Source organism: Pseudopipra pipra, chromosome 13 (genome assembly GCF_036250125.1).
Source record: "Pseudopipra pipra isolate bDixPip1 chromosome 13, bDixPip1.hap1, whole genome shotgun sequence".
In the NCBI taxonomy this organism is placed as follows: domain Eukaryota; kingdom Metazoa; phylum Chordata; class Aves; order Passeriformes; family Pipridae; genus Pseudopipra; species Pseudopipra pipra.
The window spans coordinates 14,127,524-14,153,472 of record NC_087561.1 but is presented as its reverse complement, the minus strand read 5'-3'; the positions used below and the strand labels follow the sequence as shown (position 1 = coordinate 14,153,472).

General features: G+C 37.3%; 1 long non-coding RNA gene across 2 annotated transcripts in view; it reads right to left on the bottom strand.

The window, feature by feature from the left end:
• The window catches only part of LOC135421530 (uncharacterized), a 49,410-nt gene extending 33,379 nt beyond the window's left edge, over positions 1–16,031 (bottom strand). For both annotated transcript variants that reach the window (XR_010434055.1, XR_010434054.1), the window contains exon 1: positions 15,874–16,031. This is a non-coding gene — a long non-coding RNA (uncharacterized LOC135421530). The remainder of the gene's footprint in view (positions 1–15,873) is intronic.
• Between the last annotated feature and the right edge of the window lie 9,918 nt (positions 16,032–25,949).

Below are 25,949 nucleotides of genomic sequence, written 5' to 3'. Positions count from 1 at the left end.
TTTGTAATCATGTCCCAAAAAAATAAAACAACATACTGATTTCACAGCAAAGACTGAGGAGCACTCATACAAACTGGTCTTACAGCTCCCAATCAAATTAAACACTTCAGCCATACATCTGCCTTACCACACATTAAACTTTTCCTTCAGAAGTAACAAGATCACATACATAAATCTCTCCCTCCTACATGCCTTGCACTCCTCAGCAACCTTGTTGAAAGGATTTATCTCCTAGTCCAACTACTCAGGGACAAAAATGCATTTCTGCTCAGTGAAGGGGTCCAATCCTTCCTGCAGGAAAGAAGTGCTATGAGCTTGTACAACAACAGACAGTCTGAGTTCCCCAAAAATCACTTAACATTTAATCAAAGAAAATTTGATTTGTGTAGTAGAAAGGAAGCTACTTGGATGGAGAGGTACATCCTCCTTCAATGGCTGTGTAGTGTGTAATGTTGGTGTATTTATAGGAATGACAATACAAATCTGAGTTTCTCACACATTATGTTTGAAATTCCTGTTGGTCCTCTCTCTCTCTCTCCCCCTTTCCCCTGCCACTCCATTCCCCTGCCTTTTCCTTGCGTCTTTTCCCCAGCAAAGATTTAATTATTTAATGCCAAGTGCAATAACATCAGGAGCAACCAAGAGCATTCTTCCATAGAATACTTCATAGCACACTAATTAGGACTCTTCTGAGAGATTTAACAATCCCTGTAGGCAGGGGAAGGAGCTGAATCTGATCTCTTCTAATCCCAATGACTGCCCTCATTTTTGTGCTGTTGCCAAGGGGAGCAGAGGTTTTACAGTGGCCTCTTTTTGTGAGAAGAGCTCTGCCTGTGCCTCACTCCAGCTGTGGATGAGGGACTTGTTCAGATCCAAGAACTTGGTTAAGACTGAGAGGAACCTCAGTGTCTTGAACTTACTGAACCAGGTTGCTCAGGGCCCCATCCAGTCTCTCCTTGAACATTCCCAGGAATGGGGCATCCACAATCTCTCTGGGCAACCTGTGCCAGAGCCTCACCACCCTCACAGCAAAGAGTAATATTTAATCTAAACCTGCCTTCTGGCTATGGGAAGCCATTCCCCCTTTTTCTGTCACTCCATACCTTTATCCAAAGTCCCTGTCCAGCTCTCTTGGAGCCCCTTTAGGCACTGGAAGGGCCCCTCTTTTCCAAGCTGAACAGCATGTCGTTGAGCAGCGAGGATCACATGTTGCAAGGGGAGCCCCAACATCAAGCAGCTCTCCAGAGGAAAGCAGCTCATGAACTGCCAAGCTTTACCCATAGTTTTGAGCTTCTGACCACACCATGACCCCATCATCACACTTCTACCAATCTGAATGGGATTTTGCAGTGCATGAGAGAAGTATAAGTGAACTAGAAGACCGACACTGGTCTGAACATTGCATCTGATTGCAATGAAACAGTTTTTTTGAGCCGTTAGCTTTAGGTGACAAAAGGCATAAAAAAATGACTGACCTGTTAATAATATTCAATTACCTCTCACCTTATTTCGGATCGCTGTTTCTAATATTTCTGCTCTTCCTTAAATTCTTCAGTTTGGCCACTGAAAACTCAACAGCAATTAGCTACAATAAAAACTAAGAACAATTTATTATTAAAGTACAGCCAGTATCTTAAGAGTTATTGCAAAGTTTATTGAAATCAATGTAAATCTTCCCCACCAATTAAAAAAAGATCTTTTCACTAAGGAAGAAAGCTGCAATATGAGTATGAGCTATGTCACCCTATACAGTTGATCTTTTTTAGACCAAACCGAATGTAGAATTTTAAACATATACTGAAGTTGTTGCTCTTTATTTTTACCAATTAATGACTCTTTTGAACTTCACCTCATGATACTTATTAGCCCTCTCAAATATACTGGAGGTTATACATTCTTCATTTCTGTCATTCATTAATCACTGTTCAATAACTGCTGTCAGGAAGCTGCTGTCTTTGATGTCTCATTGTTCACCGCATTCTTTCTTGTTGGTAGTTAATCAAACGCTTCCCTGCTGTGGTCAAAGCACAGTTTGATAGCAGTTCCAGAGGTGATCCAGCATTAAAACATGGAGCTTATTGTAAAGATTCATTTTTTCTTCCACCATGCCAAAGTGAAAGCCTTCATTTTGTGGTCCTTGGCAAATGACACATTGTTGTCATGCCCTCAAGACTGGCTCAGAAAATAGTGCTGAGTTCTGCCATCTAACTGAAGCACACTGTAATGACTGACTAATTAGCTGCAGTTCTGAAATGAACTGCAAAGTTTCCACTGTCAATCACAGTGAAATAATGCTAAATAATATTTTTTTTTTTTGAGATTGGGATTAGAACAATTGTCAAAATGTGTTAAAACCTCAGGGGGTGGTAAGTCAAATGAAAGCATCCAACAGAGAAAAATATCTGTCCTGGGATAAAATGAACATTTTCACTTCTAGTGTTTGTTCAAGCCAGATTTATACAGAAAATATTCAGAAAGAAATTCTGCAAAAGCAATAGTGGGTAGACTAAAAAAAAGTGAAATACAGCTTAGAGGAGAATGGAAGGCAAGAATGAAATGGGATCAGGAACCATCACTGAAAATAGAAATAAGTTTAAAAACAGACTACTAGAAAATATTGTGTGCTTTTATAGTAGTTTGGCTTATTTGTTTTAATTATTAAATAAATATTAAATAAGTAACCATTAAATAAAATATTGTAGAAGCATCTTATGATCCAGCCATGGCACAGATAATGACAAAATCCATCTGCATAACTTTTGGATCTCTGTGCTGTGTCATTTTGGTATAGCTTATATGAAGAATATACATCTGCAATTAAAATAAGAGCTTGGTGGACTATTTATAGTCTAACTTTCACTTTGTTACCTGCTATTTCCCATTTTTCTCTTGTTTGAGACTGAACAGAAAAGATGAAGTTTTAGCCTGCAGGCACTTTCTTTAGATTTTTTTTTTCAAATGACTGAGGGAACAAAATAATTCCCTTTCTCTAGACACTGGCATTCCACCTGACTCAAATCCCCGTGACCTCAAGTAACATTTTCTTCTCATTCAAGACTAGAAATAAAAGCACTAAGTCAATACATAGTCAGTCTGTTCATTCTGGTTACAATACACCTCTTGGTGTACCTTGTGATCTTCAGAAGAGCAGCATAAAAACTTTTAAAAAATCTGAAGGCTGTAAATCCCTGATGTACTAATAGCAGGCACTGACCCATTCAAAATCCAGAGGCTAATTTGCTGAGGTTACAAGGCAGTAAAACATCTCCACTGATACCTGCAATGCTCCAAACACTTCCCTTCCCAGCAGTACCTGAAGTTCACTGACCTGTTTAGTCCAGCTCTTGGCCAGTATTGCTCAGTTCCTGTGTGATATCAGTGCTGTCAACTTACTCTTAGACAGGTAAAACTAAAGCAAATGTTTCCAGAAGAAAGAAGTGACATCATGATCCTGATTCTCAGTGAACATCTGTGAAGTATTTCAGTGGGCATTTGGAAAGAGGAGGGATCCAATAACATGTTTTCTAGTGAGATTTAAGTTCAAGCAGCTGATTTACTTTTTCTCTCCCAGGCACCAAATTTTTGGTGTTTTATCATTGCCTTCAGGGAAGTTCTCAGATGTTTTGCAGGAATATCATAAAATATGACTCAGACTAAATCTGTACTGTTGTCTAGTGTCAGTGAAGTGTAAGCCAATAAAATTACAGTAGGATGAATTTGGAGTCTTATACTTCAGGGAGCATGAAGGATTTTGCTCCAGATGCAAAATGACAGATTGCTGATGGCTTTTACATATATTTTACAAACTGAGTTACTCATAAATAATTATACCAAATAGAGAAAATTCCCCATAGCCTCTCGGAAGAGGAAACTCTGAGAACATTAAAAAACCACCCAAAAATGAGGTAGAGCAAAGACCTAACTGAAAGGTTCTTGTTTATTTTTTTTTAATTGAGTTATTTTGAAGTGAAGAATAATAAGAAAGGCAGTTCTCACAGGAAATTTCTGATAGGTTTTCGCCAAGTTGTTTAAATTTTAAAATTTTAACATCCTGAGCCAAATGCAGAAAAAGACCCTCTTCTCAATACTGAACTGTGGAATCAAGAGAATTCCTGCCATTTAATCTAGTGTAGTATTGAGTCATTTCATATCAAGAATAACTTATTTCCTGTCTGTTTTCAGGAAATATAATCTAACAGGCAGAAGAAATTTGACTCAGATTGCATTATTTTTCACCTAGCAAGTCTACATTCTAAATGTAAGGTTCTCTAGTAACTACTATCGTAATGTATAATTATATGAAGATTGAAAACCTTTTTGTTTTCTTAATTTAAAACTGTCACTGACGGCTCCTCCCCAGGACACAAACTGACTCAGTATCTTGTCACAGTCTGGAAATGTCTTCACTATCTTAATTGTCTCTCTTTCCTTAGTGTTGTTTTTCTGTGACTTTTTCCCCCTTTCTTATTCCCATTTTCATTGTTCCTTGTTTCTCCATATTTCCTCATGGGCTTCCAGCTGACTCTGTCCTCGGGTTCCATTTTCCTCTCTACTTTGTCTGCAACCATTTTCATTTTTAAATTTAATCATCCTTATTAATTGCTTTCTCTACTCTAGGTGCCTCTAATTGACTAGTAAAAGAGGAAGGGAGGAAAATTTCCCTCCAAGCTGGACATTCATACTGGCATCATAAGTGCAAAATTTTCCATAGACCAAGATACTTACCCTCAAAATTCCCCTTTGCAGTAAATATTTGTTGCTTGTTACAAACAGAAAACTACAGAAATGATCACATCAAGAAGACATCATACTAAAAAAAAAAAAAAAAAAAGGCACTCTTAGCCTTAATGGGTATCTGGAAAATGTCTAACTCAGAAGTAAGGTTCCTGAAATGCTGAGTAGAAGGGGAATGCTTTCAGAGGGAAAGCCTGGATCAGCTACATTTCAAGGAATCTGAGTGCTCATAAGTTGAGAATTTTGTATGGTTATGAAGGGGCCTTTTTGTGTGTGTGTTTTAGAGTTTTTTATATAAACATCTTCCCAGTGACTGTGCAGGAAGTTTTGGAAGTTGGCCTAAATCTAGAAAGTTTAAATATGGTCCAACTATGGTTGGACTTGATCTTGGAGGTCTTTTCTAACCTTAATGATTCTGGGATTCTGTACAGGGATAACACATTTAAGTGAATTGTGCTGGTTTTGAGGGGAGGCTCTGACAAAGTTAAGTATTGATGATTACTTATTTCTCAACAGAGATGCATCTGGACATTAAAGCACTTCCCATAAGCATTTTCTTCACTAGGAAGAAAGTCTTTAGACTGAGCACTAAACTCACATTAGATATGATCATGGAACAAGATGTAGTTTCACCTACATACGCACAAAATATTAGACTCATGCTACAAATGGTATACAAACATAACCTGCATATGTAAAAACAGAGTATATAAAAATAAACATTGTGTATGCGTGCATCTCTTCACACAAATCCAATAACAGGTACATGTACTTACATTGAATAAAACTTATTGACAAATACAGAACTCAGCAGTAGCAGAAAAGCAGTTGCTGCAAAAGGTATATTTCAGTAGCAAGAGAGATTTTTACCCATTCTTTACTATCAGCTACATTTCTAACTTGAACAAAAAATGTTATCCATCATCTTGTCTCAGAACTCAAAGTACTGTCTTCACTGTATTTCCAATTGGAGGAGACAAACCCAGTTTTAACCTGGAGCTGACACACAGTTACTTACCTAAACCTGTACCAGGAGCTGTGAGCTTAACTGAAAATTGAAGTCAAATAATCCAACTATTAATTCTGTGCTTTTTCCATGAGGTGATTGCTCTCACCGTGGCAGCAGCATGAGTAACATGAACAAGATTAGTGTTTCTTTCATCCAAGGCTGATATCCATGTTATCTTCATACTTGGGAAGCAATTTGTAATTTTGGCATTAATTTGTCCTTTTAGGTGCAGGCTTAGTATTTTCTGCGCTGCAGAAATTCACATGGTCTATGGCTTGACATGCTGGATCACAGTCCAGAAAGGGCAGTGGAAGAAAAATAAGTGTGTCATTTTGACTTTAAAATGGAATTTAGAATTCAGAATGAAATATACTGATAGAAACTTCATTTAGAAGTGTTTTCTGGTGTCATTGTGAAAAAGCATACAGCCCAGATTGCCACAAGTCTTATAAAAATAATCCAAGTATTTGGACAAAACAGGACTTTTTAATGAGAAATAAGGAAAAAGCTATTAATAAATGATGAATTAATTTAATTTAAGATAATCCTCAGAAACTGAGCTAGAAAACTGAAATACCATTAAATGTCTCCTTTCCTGCCTTTGTCTGTAACCTTATCTCACTATTATCACTACAGTTGGGATTTTCAGGTGAAATAATCATCTGTTTTGTGGAATGCTTCCTCAGCACTCTTGTCAATTTTCCTAATTTTTTTTTTTTGAGAGGAATGTGTTCCATTGTATGCCATATTTTCCTTTCTCTTTTAATGTACAGAATATTTTATTACCACACTTTACAAAGGTGATATACATTGATTTATTGATTTTTAAAAAGGGAAATTTATTTAGGATAAAAATAATTCCTGTTGCCTGTTAGCTGCTATTATTTCTACACACCCTTCTCTGTGTTAGGTACCATTATTTCACCCTACAGTGACACTCTACTCACAGGCACGTACTGCTCAATGCTGTTGGGATCTGCTTTACAGATCCAAGTGATTTGTAGTCTCACTGTGATCATTGAGACTCAGATTCACCCCACTCAGGTGGCAAGGGTGAATTCCTGAATTTCTTCATCTAGTCTTGGTCCTTAAGCATATACTGGGCATATAAAGCCTTTTCTTTCTATACAAAATTACATCATTGATCATTTGAAAATTCCTTGCACTTAAAACTTGGTCAGACTTAGAGCAGGCTTGAAGTTCCTTGCAAGGAGAAAAATGTTTATTGAACAAATTAGACCATTTTTGAAGCATTCTGTGTAATTGAATCGTTAGACTTTTAGCTTTAATTCATGGCAAAACTCATCTAGATGAGGGGAAAAAAATCAAGATAAGTTATAAAATATTCCTTTATCACTATTTTTTTCCTATTCAGTCCAACTAAGTATCACATCAGCATAGGGAATATAGTGTTTAGGTTAACACAACAGCAAAGTTCAGATCTCAGCAACTGTTAAACTAGTTATTTTATGTGAGAGAAAAAAGATAGTTTTAATGCAACAAATAGACAACTGTCTTTCTTTCCATGTTGATCTAAAGCTCGGTTTTAGACTTTCTTTCTGAGTGATTTTCAATTAGAGAGGAGATGTTTTTAGCTAGCCTTTCAAAGGAAATTTAAAGAGCCATGTAAGATCATAAGCTGGCATATTAGTTGTTAAACTGGCATATAGTAATAGTTTAAGTTTTAGATTTCAGGACAATCGTGTGTTTGTTTTTGTTTTGTTTTTAAAGGTAAATATTTAGAGAAGTAAAAAAGCCCCAAAACAGTAAAACCATTGCACATGGTGAGGGTTGTAGGCACGCTGTGCATTCACCACTGCCTTAGCATCACAACTTATGCCCTGCATGGCACTCAGAGGCTGTTAGAAGCTGTTGACTGTTTCAGGGCTCTGTGCAGACAGCTCAAAGGCAACGCTACCTGAGCCATCACTGAAGTGCTCTGCCAATGCACTTTTCTGCCTGGGGGACTCTAGCGTGGCCAGAGGGCTCCTCGTGGTTCAGCCTCAGCAATTCTTCAGAGAACTGAGGGAAATCATCCCTGTTTGGATCCCCCAGCACAGCAAAGCCGTGCCCGGGGCTCTGAGCACTCACTGATGGCTGCTGGGGGAGTTCTGAGAGCAGTGAGACTGCTACATGGGAAACACCATCCTTTTTCTTTATCCTCTTTACCATGCAAGGCTTTCCCCTGAGGGATGTAGTAGGATTTCTGTTGCCCTGGAAGGGTACAACTGCAGGTTCCTGAACGGCATTCAGAGTTATTTTTTTTTATACGCAAATTGGTAGCAAGAGTTGTCCAAGACTATCACACAATCAAGGACTCTGTTCATGAAACACAGTGAGATGCAAGCAAGGACTAGCCAACCCTAATCAAGAAGAATGGGTTTGTAATTAGATGGGATTGTTTGCTGGTCCAAGAAATTAGAGAAAGCTCTTACAGCACAAACAATAACAGAGTTTATTGCCTCTATAGTAATCTTTTCTCTTTGTAGTCTCATGATTTGCAATAACATTCTGATTTTCATTTTAAGTCGTTTGGATTTTGCTACTTTCCACTGCCTTACTTTTGAGCTGTAATGAATCAAGCTAATATATTATCTTAATAATTTATCATTACAATAATGCTGTGGTAGTTTTAGGGATTTTCTCTTCTTTTATTTGGTTGGGTTCAGTTTGGTTTTGTTTTTTTCATAAGGAAGTCAAGAGAAGCCGTTCTTTTTTTAATCTCACCTTCCCCCTCTTATGTGTATTCCATGTTAAGTGCAACCATTTCACCATACAAATACAATGAGTTGAAGCAGGAGCTTCAGTAAAAAAACCCACATTGAGTATTTCATCTCTCTAAAAACTTTAACAAAGAAAGTGGGACTGCAGAGCAGAATGGCAGGTGCAAGGCCATTAGCATTGCAAGTTGCACTGGTACCTCACAACCAGGATTAATGAAGGTCAATATAGAGATTTCATTCCTAACAAGCATAGGAAGAAGTAAATCAGGATCCTACTCATTTTAGCTTGACATAAGGCAGTCACAGATCACTTCCAACACTTCCCTAGATGGATGATAAGCCATGGTGGATGAATCAGAGCTTATTTGTGTCATTACAAATGCATAAAGCAAGCTCCCTAGGGCTATCCGTCGGTCCTTTCACCCTCTCTCTATGTAAGATCTGAACAGGTTTGCATCTCAGTCTCTGAAGCTGTATTCGTGACTGCTTAAGTGTTACCTCATGAACACCTTCCAAAGATCAGACTTGCCACAATTGCAGTCACCAGTCTGAAATACATGGATGGCTGCATCAGGTCTCCATGGTTCCTCATGGCTACACACAGCCCTCAGTTTGTGCTCTGCCCAGCAAGGTCTACAAATGGCTGGAATTACGTGACAGTTGTTTATATGGAGGCCAAAGAGATCCATACATAGACAAAGCTTGATTTTATATGGGGTAAGTGATGTTAAATCACCTGAATATATGAGACCAGAGGCTCACCACCACCAAGATATAAAGATTTTCAAAAAACTGAACTACTACACAAGTAATAATGTTGTAGGGAATAGAAGTTAAACCCAAAAATTATTCTTAAATAGAAAATTATATATATTGGTCAGAACAATTCACAGAATCCTAGAGTGGTTTAGGTTAGAAGTGACCTGAAAGATCATCTAGTTCCAACCCCTCTGCCATGGCCAGGGACACCTCCAGTAGACCACACTGTTCAGGGCCTGATCCAGCCTGGCCTTGAACACTTCCAGGGTAGGGAGAACCACAGCTTCTCTGGGCAACCTGGGCCAGTGCCTTAGCACCTTCAAAGTCAAGAATTTCTTCCTAACATCTAATCAAAACCTACCCTCTGAGAGTTTAAAGCCGTTCCCCCTTGCCCTCACTTCATGCCAATGTCCAAAGTCCCTCTCCAGCTCTCTTGGAGCCCCTTTAGGCACTGGAAGAGTCTCTAAGGTCTCCCCAGAGCCTTCTCTTCTGCAGGCTGAACAGCTTCAACTCTCAGCCTGTTTCCATAGCAAAGGTGCTTCAGCTTTCTGACCATCTTTGTGGCCTCCCCTGAACTCTTTCCAAGAGGTCCACATCCTTCTTTTTTGGGGAGTCCCAGAGTTGGATGCTGTACTGTGTTTGTTTTTGGGGTTGCCTTGACCCAGGTGCAAGACCTTGCACTTGGCCTTATTGACTTCAGGAGGTTGACGCAGCCAGCTGGAAAAAGTTCAAATCACAAAACTATAAATGTTTTTAGATACTCCACCCCCTGCACACACCTGACTGTCAGCTCTTAAGCTGTTCCTGTAACCTGTGCAGTGCTGTTACCTACCAAAATGGATTCCCTGTGCTTGCATTTAGTTTCTGCACTGAGCAGTCAGGAATGTTCACATGCAATTAACAGGACTGGATTCTTGGAGCTCAGTAGTGCTCTGCACCTTTATCCAAGCTAAGTCCCTACCCCTTATAGTCAATGCATTGCTTTTGAACATTCACTTCAAAGAGGTACAAAGGGATGTTCAATAAACTTAAAACACAGAAGAGAGGTGGAACTATTTGAGTGTGCTCTTATCACACTAGGAAGTTGCCTTGTAGTGATGTACTTGGGACAGGATGCAGCACGAGTCAGGTTCTCTAGGAAGTTAATCATATGCAAACATCAGTAGTTCTGCCTCTGATATGTGGTTCTAAAAAAAAACAGCTGATTTGCATTTTGCACTTTCCCTTTTACATCTGAAATCAAATAAAAAAAACAAATTTAAAAAAATTTCCCACTGTGTTAATTTTATTTTTAGCTTCACTGTGTATTTAATGAAATAAGGAACCTCTTTCGTGTGTGATGGTTTTATTCCTGGGCGCAAAGAAAGGTGAAGTGTAGAAAATCTGCCTTTTCCCCCAAATGTACTGACTATGACAATGCCCAGGGAGAACAGCCAGAGTTGTACTTGCTGGATAATATCCACATACCTCCTATTTTCCAGAAGTTGCCATCAGTTATAAAGGTGCACATCTTAAAAGAAAAAATGTGTCATTGTGTAACAGTGACTGTGATAATCCCAGGCATCTCTTAAGGTTGTTGTATCATCTGGTCACCAACTGCTTCAAAGCACCAGAGCTGTTGGACCACAAAGAACTGCTAAAAGCAACATGATTTCCTAAGTGCCGATGACAATTTAGGACTAATGACATCAAAAAGCCATCCTTCACCTCTACCTTCTTTTGCCTCCCTGAAGGAGGCAAATCAAACTCTTGTGCTGAAATATACCTGCATGCTCTAGGAAATGTTTTCTTTCCTTATAAAAGTTCACTGAGATTGTGGTGCAATACTGATGTAATGAAATATGTGTATGAGAAAGGAACATATAGGCAAGAAGTTACATCAATAATTTTTTTCAGTGGAAATCTAAGATTCTCAAAGTTTAGAACACCATACTACGCAATTAATGAATTTTCATAATGAAGGAGTTTGTTGGAAACCATGAAAGGAAAAGGAGTTGTTTTGGAAGACACAAAGAGTGTTTATTTGACTCTTTCATATAAAGTGGTTGGCTCTAGATTAGAGCTGGGGGTAGGAGGAGATGTTATACCTGCCTAAAGAAACATCCTCCTTCACATGACTCTGAACAAGCATTCTGCCTATCTTCTGCTTGCACCTTTGTCACACTGGCACATTTCTGTCTGTGCCCAAGAACACAGAGTGCTGAGCCTTCCAAATAAGTTTTAAAACAATTTTCTTTCATCCAACACAGCAAATATTAAAAGCGTGAAAAAAATAGTAATAGACACCAAGACAAAAGGAGAAAAAGGCCTAGGAAAATTGGGAAAAAGTAATATAAACCATTTCAGACACTGTAACTAATCATATATGTAAGTCTAGTAGTTCTGAGTTTCATTTGGAAAGCTCTGTTTTCTTCTGAAGGGTTCGGATGGAAGCTTGAAAGCATTTGGAAGCCTTGTTCTGTACCAGAAAAAGAAGTCAAGCAAGATCCTAATTAAAGACAATGAAGAAATTAACAAGTGAAAACTAGAGAACAAAAAAAGCACATAAAAGAAAAGGAGAACAAAAGTCATGATGGTCATGTTGTTTGAGTTTTTTTCGCATTGTCTTTTGTATTTTCTGTGTGATGAGTCACCCAACCTACAGCTTCGACACCCCAGAAATGTGTGTATCTCCACAGGCATCATACCTTGGACAATTCTGGGTTAGTTTCTCCATCAGAAGCTGAAAGCAGATGTTATACAGAAAACAATTTAGCTGAATTCCTGCAGAAAAGCCCTCAGAGTCCATTTGAGGGAAATCCTGAAGAATCCTTTAGAGAACTTCCTCTGTGGGCCAGTTTGACACCTTTTGCATTGTCCAGTTCTGTGGCAGCTTTCATGCCTGTTCTTGCAGCATTAATGTCAGATAAAACAGATTACTAATTCCTTTCTTGCAGTGGTTTCACTGTCCTTCCTAGAAGGACAACAAGACACCATCTATTGTGGAAGCAGAAAGGATTTGGGGACTGTCTGAAGTTACATTCTGCACTGGGAGGCAGCCTATGCTTTGTGCAAGGATAGATCATCCTGGAAATCAGGAGATGTGCAGAGAAAACCTTTCAGGAACAGGCAACATAACTTTATAGTTCAGGCTTCTCTCACACTTAATATATACTAATGTAGTCAAGGAGGGATCGTCTCTAAAAGATTAACTTGCCTTGGTACAGGAGTGGGTATGAAAGCTGAACCTCTGCAGAAAAAATTGGATGTGATGACAACTGGATGGGGAGGAATAGCAGTGTGACATGAAGTCATACAGGTCACCAGGACATCATAAGTTATTTCTTTCCTTCTATAGCTGCTAGAAGTTTGATGATGCTGAATGTGAGACTCCATAAATATATCTAGAGGGATTTTAGAAAAAAATGGTTCCTTTCAGCTGTCTCTTTCTTTTCTAGTTGGAATTCGTTTCCAGTTTTCAAGACCTTATGTTCTGGGTTTTTTCTCCTAATGTTTGAATGGGATTTGCCCTTTAAATATCACCAAAATTTTTCACAGAAGATGAATTATAACCATTTCATACTGTTTCAATGCTCACATACATTGTAAAAGACTATGAAATTGGCACATTTCCAGTTATAGGCATTGAAACCCTACAAAATTACACATTTGAATCATATACTCTGATAAAAAAAGAACAACTTATTTTCTGTCACCACTGTATAAATAGAAAAAAAATAGCCAAAAGGAGCAGAAGTCACAACTGTGTGTAAGAGTTGAGAAGTCCTGGTGTGATGCAAACCTGTGTGTGTGTAACTGCGAGCCCCACTCTGACATCTCTGATGGTTCAGTACTGAAGGTGTGGTGGGTGGGCCCATCTACTGCTGGTTTGGAACAAGCTGTTAGTGAAGTTCACATCTGAGAATTTTGTGTATGAATCTGGAATTCTGGAAACAACAAAAGGCTGGCATTAATGAAAAATGAAAATAACATTGTCGTGGGGTATAGGTGAACTTCGTGGCAAAAACACCCACTGCCACTCTAGACCTTGGTTTTAGTGGCCTTAGTGACAGGTTTAACTGTTGGATTTCTGATATGGGAACAACTTGCAGGAGAATTCTGATATATGTTATTGAATAACAAGTGTTCCTTTGTGTTGCTTGGGTTTTGTGAACATATTCCAGCAGCTACAGAGCAGCCAGCTACGTAATAAAATTGAAAATATGATCAGTATATAAGTGGAAAGCTAAGGATAAAACTGTGTCACACCTGTTCTAAACTAAAATCTACAAGCTAAATCATCAGGTTAGCACTATCTGCAGAAGAGTCTGAGAGCAGGGAATCTCAGGAGTCACCCAGAAAAAGGTTGGGCATCAAATTGATCAATAAAATAACTATTTGGGTATTATTTCTCCATAACTCATGTATGACATCTTATAGAAAGAATCTGCCTTGACAGATGGTCCCTAGTTTTGTCTCTAGTAAAGCTGATAGGGCCATATCTCAATGTTTAAGTGTAAGAAGCACTGCTTTATTCTTTTCTAACACTTACAATAAAATAAATAATTAAAATATCCTTCTCTCACATCTCAATGTATAGGAAGTATAGATTCTACAATTAAAAAAAAAAAAAAAAGAGCCCATAGAATCCTGTAGGTTTTTTGAACACAGGTAGTGACATTCTTTTTCTAGATTCTGAATTATACATAGGTTCTTTCAAGGAAATGGCATAAAATATGGCAGTTCTCTTTTCAACAAGAATTAAAAAAAACCTAACAACTTCATTACAGGATCCTGTAGAGTTGGAGATTTCAAACCAAAGTTTTCTAATAGCACAGGAAATGTAGAATTTTGTACAAATAAGGCTGACTGAAATTGCTGTTCAACTCTTTTAAAATTATCCAACAATTTAGTACCAATTTATCTCTTTCTAAAATTGACAGAAAGTTACGTTATAGTCTCTGCAAGGTGATAGGAAATATTCAAGGTCTTGCAAGAACTTTACCAAGTGGAGACAAAACCAAATAAATAGAATCTGAATATACATTAACTTGATTTAAATTCAGACATAAGCTCTTTCTCAAGCATGAGAGGACTATAGGTGATAGCATTTGAAACAACCTTATAGAGCAAATCTGTTTTCAAGTACTGACTCTGCTTCAGGTATTCAAGCATTCTGTTAGGAACAAATTTCCTTGCAGCACTCAGAACATTACATAAGACAGTGACAGCAGCACTTGGCATATCTTCTAGAAACACACCATTTATTTACAGACTTAAAGAGAGCCTGGGACATTCATCTAGGCAGCTCGTTATGCAATTTATATGGTACAATTTGCTTCTAAAATAAAAGAAGAGTACAGACTGCCTTTTACGTCTTTATATAATATGCCATGCAGGAACTATAGGCATTACACAAATTTGGGGTTGGAGTCTATACAGATTTCCAATATAGTTAAGTATAGTCATTAAATTCCAAGCCTGTATGTTCTTTTCAAATTTTCTTTCATTTAGAAACACCCTCAAAAGAAAACAGATAGTGCAGGGTTTTTTTAAAGATTCTTTTTGCTAAATTTTACCCTCCTACAGCTTAATATTCAGGCACAAACAACACATGAAAGGGAGTAATAAACTCTAAAAGGCAGAGTCAGTGCAGATGCAAATTTGCACTGTTCTCAGGCAGAGCAAATGTGATTGTTCCTCTCGGTGAATTACAAGAGGAACACAGATTAGGTTTGCTATAAATCTCAGCAAACTCATTTTTATGGGTATATTATTGCATATCAGAGTGATAATTCATGTGACAATTGTAGAAATCACATGAACACTCAGCATCAACTGATTTTTGCCAAACTTTCTTTATTTAGCTATAACATCAATTTGCATATTTCGATTTAGTCAGCATAATTTTTAAACTGTTAAGCTAATGATAAATGAGGCTGTTTGTTGCCAAACGAGGGGATTATTGCACAACTGTTGATCCAATGGCCATCCTTATAACAACAAAGGCAATTATTTATGGGTTAGTATTGCTCCCTCTGCTTTGCATTGCAGAGTTTCACTGCTTGATAGCAAAGACAATACGAAGTGCCTTGCAAAGCTGACAGACTTTCCTACTGTGCACTTCTGATGTAAAGCTTTGGTTTTACAAACTGATTTGAACATTATCACCCACTTTTAAATTTAAAATGCTCAAATAAGGAAAAAGTCTCTATCAATAACACATGCATCTTTTTCCCACACACAAAAACAAGGCACCAAAGTTAATCCTTTTCTAGTGCTTCAGATACAGTGATAGATACTTTGCCATTTAATTCTGAGACATTTCTGGAGGTGATCCCACATTTTAACCAATATATCCCTTGTTGCTCTGTGCTATTTGTTCAGTATATTTACAGACTAAAAGAAAAGCACTAGGCTATTAGGCACCGTCATTAAAATACAAGGTACTGGAATCGTGGACATCATACAGAGGGGAAGAAAAGCAACCTATCACCCCAGCCATCACACTGACTGCAGCAGAAGCCAGCTTTTGGCATTTATTCGCCTTAGGTAATAACTCATTGTTATTGAGTGGGTTCACAGCTTATAATTAATGCAAAATACTGTGTGCAGCAACCACATACAGCCTGACTGAAGTTTGGACAGTGATAAAGCCAGGAAACTTACCTGGGTGCTGGAATTGGAACGTATTTGGGATACTACCTAAGAAGTTGCTGTGCCGCTACAAATGTTGGGAATAGTCCAGCAGTGTTCACTTGCAGCTCAGAAAGCCAAACATATCCTGGGCCGCATCATGGAAGCATTACCAGCAGCTAAAGGGTGGTGTTCCTTAAGAAAAATAAAAGGATATTATTAACTGAAGGCTATTTCTGAATTATATTCCCTGCCCCCCCCCTTAATACTGATTTAAAATAATCAGCTAGCTTTATTATTTGTAGATCTCGTTAGGAAAAGGAAAAGTGAACCTTGGATCTGTAAGTGACACACATATTGGAACAGGACCCTGGAATGTCTATGAATTCAGTGCAGGAAGAGGGTCAGAAAACAAATTCATTACAGTCAGTGGTCATTTTTTTCCACTGCTGAGTCTTTGTCAGAATTAATCCAAGTTCCTAGAAGGCCAATATACCACAGAGTGTATGAAATTCTGGTTATGATGATTCAGAGGCATTTTGATGACTTTGGAAGAGTGTTCTACGATGTACAAGCTATGGTCTATTTGTCACCTGCACAAGATTAAGGGTGAAAAATGTAATGCTATTGAAGTCAATGGAAAAGTTCCGCTGGCCTCAGTGGAAATAGGATTTACTAGGAAAAAGTCATATACTCTTTCAGACACAAGATGAAATTCAGAGTCTCCCTGGCGTTTTAGGTTTATATTAAAAAGCATAACCATTAACAGCTCTTCAAAAAAGACCACCAGTGAAGTAGTAGCAGCTTTATATTAAGTCAGTACACAAACCACAAGAGAAATTTCAGAAAGCTTTAATACATATAGTATCTATTTGAATAAACGTTAATCCAGGTAACCCTTTTGCCTGCTCAGTTCTCATGTCATATGGTCCTATTGGCATTTCCTGAATGATGACAAAATCTGATATTGTAAATAATAACTGCTACTCTTTGATTTAAATGCCAACTGGAACTCGGGCAGAGGAATCAGACTGAGCTGCTATGCAAAATCGCCACTATGAATCCCATTCTGATTTCTGTATTTTCAAAGACTTAGGATCCAGCAACCAAAACCACATTCACCTTTTTTTAGATGTCTTTCTCTCTCTGTTCTCCATTTCCCCAGTCCTTTTCTTTTCTAAGCATTCTTTGGCAAATAAATTGTATTTATGTTCAACACACAGTAGTGTTTCTTGAACAGTGCCCAAGGTGTTGTCTCGGCACATATCACTTTCCCAGACCTGTGCTGACACCACTGGCAATTTTAAAGTACAAAGATATTTTGTCATGACACAGCAGTAGAGAAGCTGAATCCACAGTTGGTGATAATGAAAAATAGGCACCTGTCATAGATGAATCATCCTGGACAAGGAAAACATTATAAGCTGAAGGAATTAAAGAAACAAAATTTGTGAACTACTTTATATCGTGAGATGTTTTTAATATAAAGACTCCTTGCCTAACTCACAACCCATAATCTAAACTAGAAAAATTCCACACGAGATGGCTTTGTAAAGAACCTGACTGGAAGTAAAATCCACTTAATGAAAATTCAAATAAACCAGTAAAATTGTGCCAAGAGCCTTCGTACCAAAAGCAAAAGAGAGAGAGGTAAACTCATGCATATTAACCAGCAAGTACCAAATATTCAAGTTCCCTGCTTTGGACATGGAGTTCTGGATTTATCCCCCAGTTAGTCCACATGGTAGAGCATCCCATCAGTCTCATCTAGAATGGAACAACTTCCAGTAGCAGTAGGACTGGAGTGCTGCAACAAACTACTTCAGACACAGAAGAATTTAGAGAAGAGGCACCAGGACATGATGATACCTCTGAAGGGACACATTTATGTCTGCAATGAAGAAAACTTGCACATTCTATCCAGTTGCACCACATGAAAAAAAAACAACTTGGTTTTCTGACACTGCAGTTCTACTGTACCTGCAGAGGTTCCTTGGAGCCCTGATCCAGAGAGCTGTAGAGACCACTACAGACAACCTCTCCCTCTCCATGCTCCACTTCCTTAAATACCTGAAATCAGTTACAGCTGTGGCTGGGTTGAATAGCAGAGGCCCCTCAGTTATGGCAAAAAGCTATCAACTTTTCTCCTAAAATAAAAAAAACAAACACACCAAACCGAAAGGAAAAGCAAATCCATGTTCAAACACAGAAAGAAGAGGGGTACAATTCATCCTGTTGTTCTATACTGTATGTGCACACGTGCCATAAATTGTAAGGTTCTTTTCCTTGAAACCATATATCTCACATTTTTATCTCTCCTTTCCTTTTCTATTATTTTTCAGTTGAAGAACTGTGATACTACTCTAAGTTTTCTTCTCCAAAGTACTAACTAGTGAAGTCTATGTCTTTCCCTGGGCAGCTTTGGGAGCTTGACCTCCTTACGCCTTCACCTTTGTGAGAAGGTTCTACAGTGAAGATAAAGGAGGAAACAATTGAACCATGGCCTCCCAATTCATTTTTAGCTCTCTATCCATCAGAATAACTTTTATTTGAGGAAAGTTTAGTGAGTTTATACCTTCCCCTACAAGAACAAAATTTGTTCCAAGGAAAAAAAGGTAGAGGAAAAAGTTCCAGGGTTTATATAAGTGTCTATTAGTGTTGATCTGTAAAGATGCTAAAGCTTATAATGAGCTTTTAACAGTAGCTTTACCTCATTCAAAATCTTTTTCCTTAGATGGCAACAACAGCATAAGATCTCAAATATGCTAGATCTTCCCTGCTCCTACCAGTTGTATTTTTTAATCTAGGTATAAGTAAGGCTAGATGCAAACAGGGTTTAAAATTCTAGCCATCCTCTACATCAGGTTTTGTATAATCTTAACCATAAGAGTAGAAATCTACATGAATTTTTGATGTCAGTCAAAAACAGACTGGGACAACCTACTTGTAGCAGGGAGCAGATTGGATAGATGGATGGATGGATGAATTTAGTTCAATTGCTAACAGAATACAAGCTGATATAACTCTGGGAAACTAGTCTAAATAAACATTTAAGAGTAAAAAAGGCAGAAAATTCTCAGAAAAAAAAAACAACTTAAAGAAGCATTATTTTCATATTCTTTTTAGTTTCAAAACTAATAAATTTTATGCTTCCATTTCAACAGGAGTTTTAGATACAGTTATAAATCCATTTAAAAAATAACTGTATAGTCTTTTCACTACTTTAACTAATATGCTTTAACAGAATCAGCAGGTATGGCAGGAAATACTGCATGATCCACTTTTCATTTTACTAGTTTACTTATTTAGTATAAACAATAATAGAGCTGCGTTTGTAAAATATAACAGAGTGGATTTTTTAGCTCTGAGCAGTAGTGTTTGTTTTTCTCAGCCTATTAAAGTGACTTGCAACAAATATATACCTCCACCTTCATTAAAAAGAAACAAATGATTATTTAATGTAATTATAGAGAGAACACACTGAGAACCATATGACTGTCTTAGGCAATGATTTTAAAAAAGATCTTTTTGTTCCATCATTTGCAAATAATTTTCTGTGATTGATCACATGACTTGACATTCAAGCCTTTTCCAGAGGAACTATCAGACTTATAAATAATTTAGTGGTAACTCTGCACTGAACATGTTTCACCCCACTTCATACTACTGGTATAATCACTTTTTTGTCTAGAAATAATAATTCAACTCTTCTTTGACAATCAGAGTGAATCACACTGAGTTTTTTAATCAACTAGAACACAGGTAAGGCTAGAAAGAGAACTAAAACTACATTCAGAACCTATAAAAACAGAGAATCACAGTAGTATTTCTGCTCTTCGTGTTTCTCTTTGAGCTGTACACATCAATCATGTGCTCAAAAAAAAAGGAGGAGAATTTTAAATAAGGTTAATATGCAAGTCCAAGCAACTGCATCATTCTTTTAACTATTTACCAGATTTTACTGAATGGGGCTACATTTAAAGCTTAGATGTGAAGGAAAAAATACTGTTCCTAGGGGAAACATGGAACCCAATAACTTTCTTCTTCATGCTTAATAATCTTGTATGTGAGGGACCAATCTAATTTGTGGAAACGAATTGTACCTTAGGGATATGTTATTTCAAACCAAACTGAATATATTATTCATTCTAAAAAGTAGCAATAAAGATTATATAAGATGTAATTCATTATTTTTCTAAATGTTCCATGATTCCACTGGGAGGTGAGACTTAAATAGCTTACAGGAAGCCTACCTTAATTAGGTTGCTTTTCAAATCAAATATAATATAATTTTAACATAAAAATGTCACTCAAGGGAAGCATTCCATTTACAAGGATGATTAATGAAATTTAAAGGGAAAAAACTCCACATAGATCCATGGGTAATAAAACATGTGAAGGAATCTGAGAGAGGGAATGATGCACACATAAATGGACATGTACAAATATGCAACTTGCTATGAGCTACATACAGATATCTGTCTCATATTCATGCATCCCTACACACACTCACAGAGAAAGGCAATTTGTTACCAGAGCAACCACGGTCAGTTGGTTTTTTGTCCTCCATCAGAGTTGGTTTGCATTTTCTTTTAACTCATTTTAGCTACTAGAAGCTCTGAAGAATTTATCATGTGAACAGGTTTATTTAAGCTTAGTTGTTATACTTACATTTGTAAGAATGCCTTTTCTGATTAAAAAAAAAAAAAGAAAGAAGAAATTAAAATATTTTTTCAGATATTTACAAACAGTTCATTGTAAGACAGTGAAGTTATAATTGAGGTACTTTGCCTCAGTGGTGTTATTAAAATATTGATGCGTACGCCACAGAAATAGTCATTGCTTTTTCTGTGCTTCAGTTTCTCAGATCCCAGAATGCGGTAATTTCCATAAATATTGACTTTTAATGAGGGCTGTGGTCAATGATTTAATTTGTGGACTGCATTCCCACTGTCATTTAAGAGGTAGCAATAAAAGCTGAAGCTCATGTTCTTTAATTCTCAGTGTATCCCTTTCTAAAGACACTTAGTACTAAGTTTTATAAACCCTCAAATAGCCTTTAAATGAAGTACTTGAATTCCACTATTACCATGCACTTGCAACACTCCAGGTGCCCAGTCACAGTTGGATTTTCTGCAATTAGGCAGCAAAATTTGAAACTTCTGGCTTGACCTTTTTTTTTGCATCCCAGTTAACACTGTAGAAAACACTCTCTAAGAAAACTTAGACATTCAAGGATTTATACATCCTAGGAAACCACGGTCCTTAGTTGGAAGATGATGGATACAATCCACTTGCAATTCCTTTTTCCTATCAAGAAGAAACTCATTGAAATGAAGAGTATTTTTAACAAATAGTAAATGAGGGAATCAAAAGCTATATTTTTTTATTTTGTTTTTTACAGTAGTCTTGGCTAAGGCCTCTCTACATCTTCTGTATCAGAAACAGGCCCATCCTGCATCCTGTAAGTCCATACTTTAAACAGAACAGACTAATGTATTTAATTAATTACAGTCTGTTCATCAGAGACTCTCTTCCAGTAAATAAAAATCATATTACCTCCAGAGAAATTACATATATGAAGTGGTTAGGGGCTGAAAATCGTAATATTCCTCATAAATGTCAATAGGGATTTTGTAATATGATTTCCCATAGAGCTCAGATATTTTAGTATATAACGTTAAGATGTACTTCACTAGATTGTGAAAAAAATTGTTATTAGTTTTTGGCTTAGTGAGAGACTACAGTTTTTAATCAATTCTAGGTCAATCAATTTCTAGTTTGCTTAGAACAAACAACAGATGTTGTTTTGAGTCAAATGAAGCTTTGTTTTTAGCTATATATTTTAACCTTAAAACCTGGTATCTAGTTTCAGCCAGCTTTCTAGATGAAATGTTGTTTCAAAATAAATAAATTTTGGGGAAAAAAAAGGCTGTATGTATGTTTCTTTTCAAATCTTGAAACGTATTTCTGGAATTTTAGTTGACTTTTCTGTATGAATAATCCAACATACTTGTCAAATAAAAAGATTACTCACAACTTTGAGTCAATCTACCCAAATCTGCAGACTTAAGTCACCCTGGACATTCCACCCCTCTGCAGACACCTGTTTTATCATCCACAGAAGGTGAGTCCTACTCACTGCCAATGAAGGAAGCAGTTAAATATTTCTATATTCTCAAAAAGATGAGGTTCCAGTAATAAGGAACTGTGAAACCTTGAGAGACTTAGAAATAACCAGGACTCTCTTGTTAATGAATAAAAAACAATTAATCAGTTTCACATAGCAATTTGTAAGGCAAACAGGTAGAGTGACAGATTGTCATGCACAAGCATCATGGACCCAAATACTGATTACATGCTTTATAGTATAATGCTCTCTGTGTGTATGACTATGCAGATTTAAAACAAATTACATCCTTTGTTATGATTAACATTTGATGTACTTAATGATGTTTGAGAGATGCCAATCTTTTTTCTTTATTTTTTTCAGATTTTTTTTCTTATATCACATCTTCCCTGAGTCTATTTTTTAACCTTCTCTAAACTATTTCCTGAGTGGTCCTTTCCTATATGGAACACATCAAAATGTTAAGGACTGTGACATTTTAGAACCATCCCAGTCACCCCACAGTAACAGCCCCTGACAGCCTCCCACAGCAGGGCTTTCAGAACATATCAATGATCCTTTACTATAGATGCAAAGAGCTTTTGGAGCCCACCATGAGCACCTTGACCATTTGGAACAACTAATAGGGATATTCATCAATCAGCTCTTGGGCACTGATTGACCTTATGACCCAAGGAGGAAAAATAGTTTTTACACTGACACAGAGAGTTCTACAGAACCAGGTTGGTTCTCTGACCTCTTGTCAGAGAAGAAAATAGGAAGAAAATAGTTTCCTTAATAGGAAACTACTGAGCCATCGGCTGAAGGCAAGTAGAGATGTTGCTCCTTTACATGCTGATGTTCTCTGTGCTAAGGTGACACAGCTCTCAAAAGCCATCATGACTTTGTCACTAATTATTCCACACATGGACCTTTCAGCTCCATGTCTTCCCCTAGGAGAGCTCTTCTCCGCACAGTTCCAACCTGATGCCCTGGAGCTGGCTTCTCCTCAGCCTGGAATATTCTCAGAGGTTTATAGACTTTCTTCTCCAGCTCAGTGAGCTGCCTCCCATACTGCAGTCAGGGTCACAGCACAGGGTCATGGTGCTTTGAGCAGGCAGGAGATCACAACCCTTTGGCTGTAGGGTCACTGCATTTCTCCACCTGTGGAACTCAGAAGGTGCTCAGGGGACAGGTCTGTTGGGGAAAAAGGAAAGAAGAGGGGTGAACAACAACAGTGGCCTCCTTCTCCTCAGGGCACAACAAAAAGATTGTACAAATGAGATTACACAAACATACAAGTAAATCACTGACTGTCTTGAAGCAATCATGGACCTCCCACCACCTTCTGCTTCACAAGCTCTTCATGTTAAGTGAGAGTCACAACATCAGCACCAGCTGCTTCTGAGAACTCAAGGGACTTGTAAGGGTTTGAGGGTCGGGGGTAGATCAATATAACAATTTACAAATCTCTCTGTCCCGAATATCTGCTACACTTGGGAGTGTAGGGGGACTGAGTGATCTCCAGTTCTGTGCTCTAATTGTTATGCAGCAAGTGGTCGTTTGGTTGGTTTTTTTCCAAGGTAACTTATTAACAACACAAATATTTGAAATTAAATAAGGAGGATTATATTTTTCATATTCAGGTGAATCATTTGGGACTCGACTATGGTCACTACAGCTTAGGTAAGTGGGATCACCAAGGAATAAGGAGAGAAAAGTAAAAACCAACTTCTGGAAGAAATATTTTTCAAAAGAAAGGAGAGATTTCGGTTGTCGGTTTTTATTTCCTATGATTTTACAGCCTGCGCTTTGATTTTCAGTGCAAGAAACAGTCTGCCTGTCTTATCTGTAAAGGAAGATAAGGGCACATCACATTATTGTATTTTGAACCAACTTTTAGCCTTAGACTCTGCTCTAAGGTCTCATTATTCCCAGAGGATATAGATAGAAATGTCTGTCTCGGGTACAATTTTTTTTACTTCAAATTATATGACAAGTCTTTAAGAGAAGTTATTTGTCCATTATGCTACAATATGTCTAGAAATGGTATCCATCATGACTGAGGAAAAATCATTCATTTTCAGACCTGTCAGTCTGAGCAGACAAAATAGGTAGGGATCTCAGCACGGAAAAACAGAGGCAGCTCATCCTCCATTAAAGTTTAGCACAGTCAAGGGACCTCTGACATCCAGTAAGTCAGTTCTTCCTTCCTAGCACTTACTTTTACTTTTTTAACAGGAAGTTCACACTTAAGAGTTAGGAGTACATCTATTTTAACTTTGATAGCAGGAGAGTGCTGAAAAGAAATGGAAAAGCTCAAGTGCCTACTCAACCTGTACCTGTGCTGTACATGAAAACAAGCAGATAGAGTTACACACGCACAGTTTATCCAATGTTTGTGATATCCCAGGGAAAATGAGGCAGTGAATGGTTAGTACAAAATTCAGAATATAGGTTAAAGAAACAGTATTAGGGAGGTGCAGCAAAATCATCATATTTTGGAAAGCAAAGTGACTTGCCATATGATGTGATGATGCTGTTACTTCTTGGACAGAAGTCTGACATCATATTCCATCTGCTCACAGAAATAACAGCACTGTCAGGAACCAAACTATGATAATAAAAGTTACACTAATCCCTTCTCTAATACAGATTTTTATATACATCCTTACATCAGATTACATAAATAACTTTTAAAAAATATTCTAAAATAAAATACTAGAAAATTCTCTAGTTTTTAATGAGAAATCTGGTTGCACAGGTTAGTTAGAAATAGAAATTGTGTTAACATTGGTTAATGGGTAACCTCTCCTCCCCCCAATCCCCAACATGCATAGCTTTATGCGTCAAAAGAGAAACTTAATCTTGAGAACATAAGACATCTTCTCCTTCTAAGATGTTTGTTTCTATAGATTTCCCACTAAAAGGTGGACTGCAATTCATAAATGTTATTTTGCTAATCTAGTTTATCCTAGTGGACATAAAAAACCCCAAGCAAATAAAAACAACAAAAAAGATGGCTTGAATTAAAGCATTTTTATCACACAATACCATGTACATCAAAACAAATTGCATGTGTAATTGTATTTTGATCATGTTCTTATTATCTATTATAAATCTTGTGTCTGAGTATAGATATTGTACAATTACTTTCAACATTTGGCATAATTGTTTTGATCTTAACTGTTATTCATTCTAAGAGAAAAATACAGTGGATAATACAAAGGAAGCATTTATGAGTAATGATGCTTCTCAACTAAGCCATTTTCATTTTCCCATTTAATAACTACAGAGCTATTGTAATGGTTATGTTCTGTGTGTGGCCCAAATTATGTGGCAATTCCTAATATAATGATACAGCTATGGTAACTCTGCAATTCCTGAAAAGCAAATCAGATAGTCTAAATAAAAAGAGAGCTCTATGTCACCTGTCTGTAGCCAAATGTCAAGTTAACAATATTTCAAATAGAAAAAATACATTATTAGGCTTTTCTATCACAGTAGGTGGCATCCAATTCACCTAATTTTAGCCACCAGAAAATAAGGAGTGGAGTCTAATTCTAAAGTATCAATTTATTGCACAATCAATTACCAGAAGATAATTAATTCCTTCTTAAAATATGTAGGCTGGATTGTTCTTTGGAGAACACATTTACTGACTACAAATCACTCCCAGACAAGTTTTGCAGATTAGGCACCTAACAAACACACAGGTAAATGTGTTTAGGCTTCTGAAGTCAACCCCCTGTACACCACCTATTCTTCTATATCATTTGACTTCCCTCTAACAGCAATTTCAATTACTCAAAAAATCTGACTTCTCAGAAAACACTCTGAAAAACAGAATTTTTCTACCCTGAACAGGAGGGACAAATTAATCAATCAAGCCAAGAAGTAACTCCAGTATCTCCCTACATCACCCACAGTTTACCATCCTGTCTTCACTGGGGGAAAGCCCTAATGTTTCAGAAGGGAGAGAAGAAGCCAGGGAGTCATG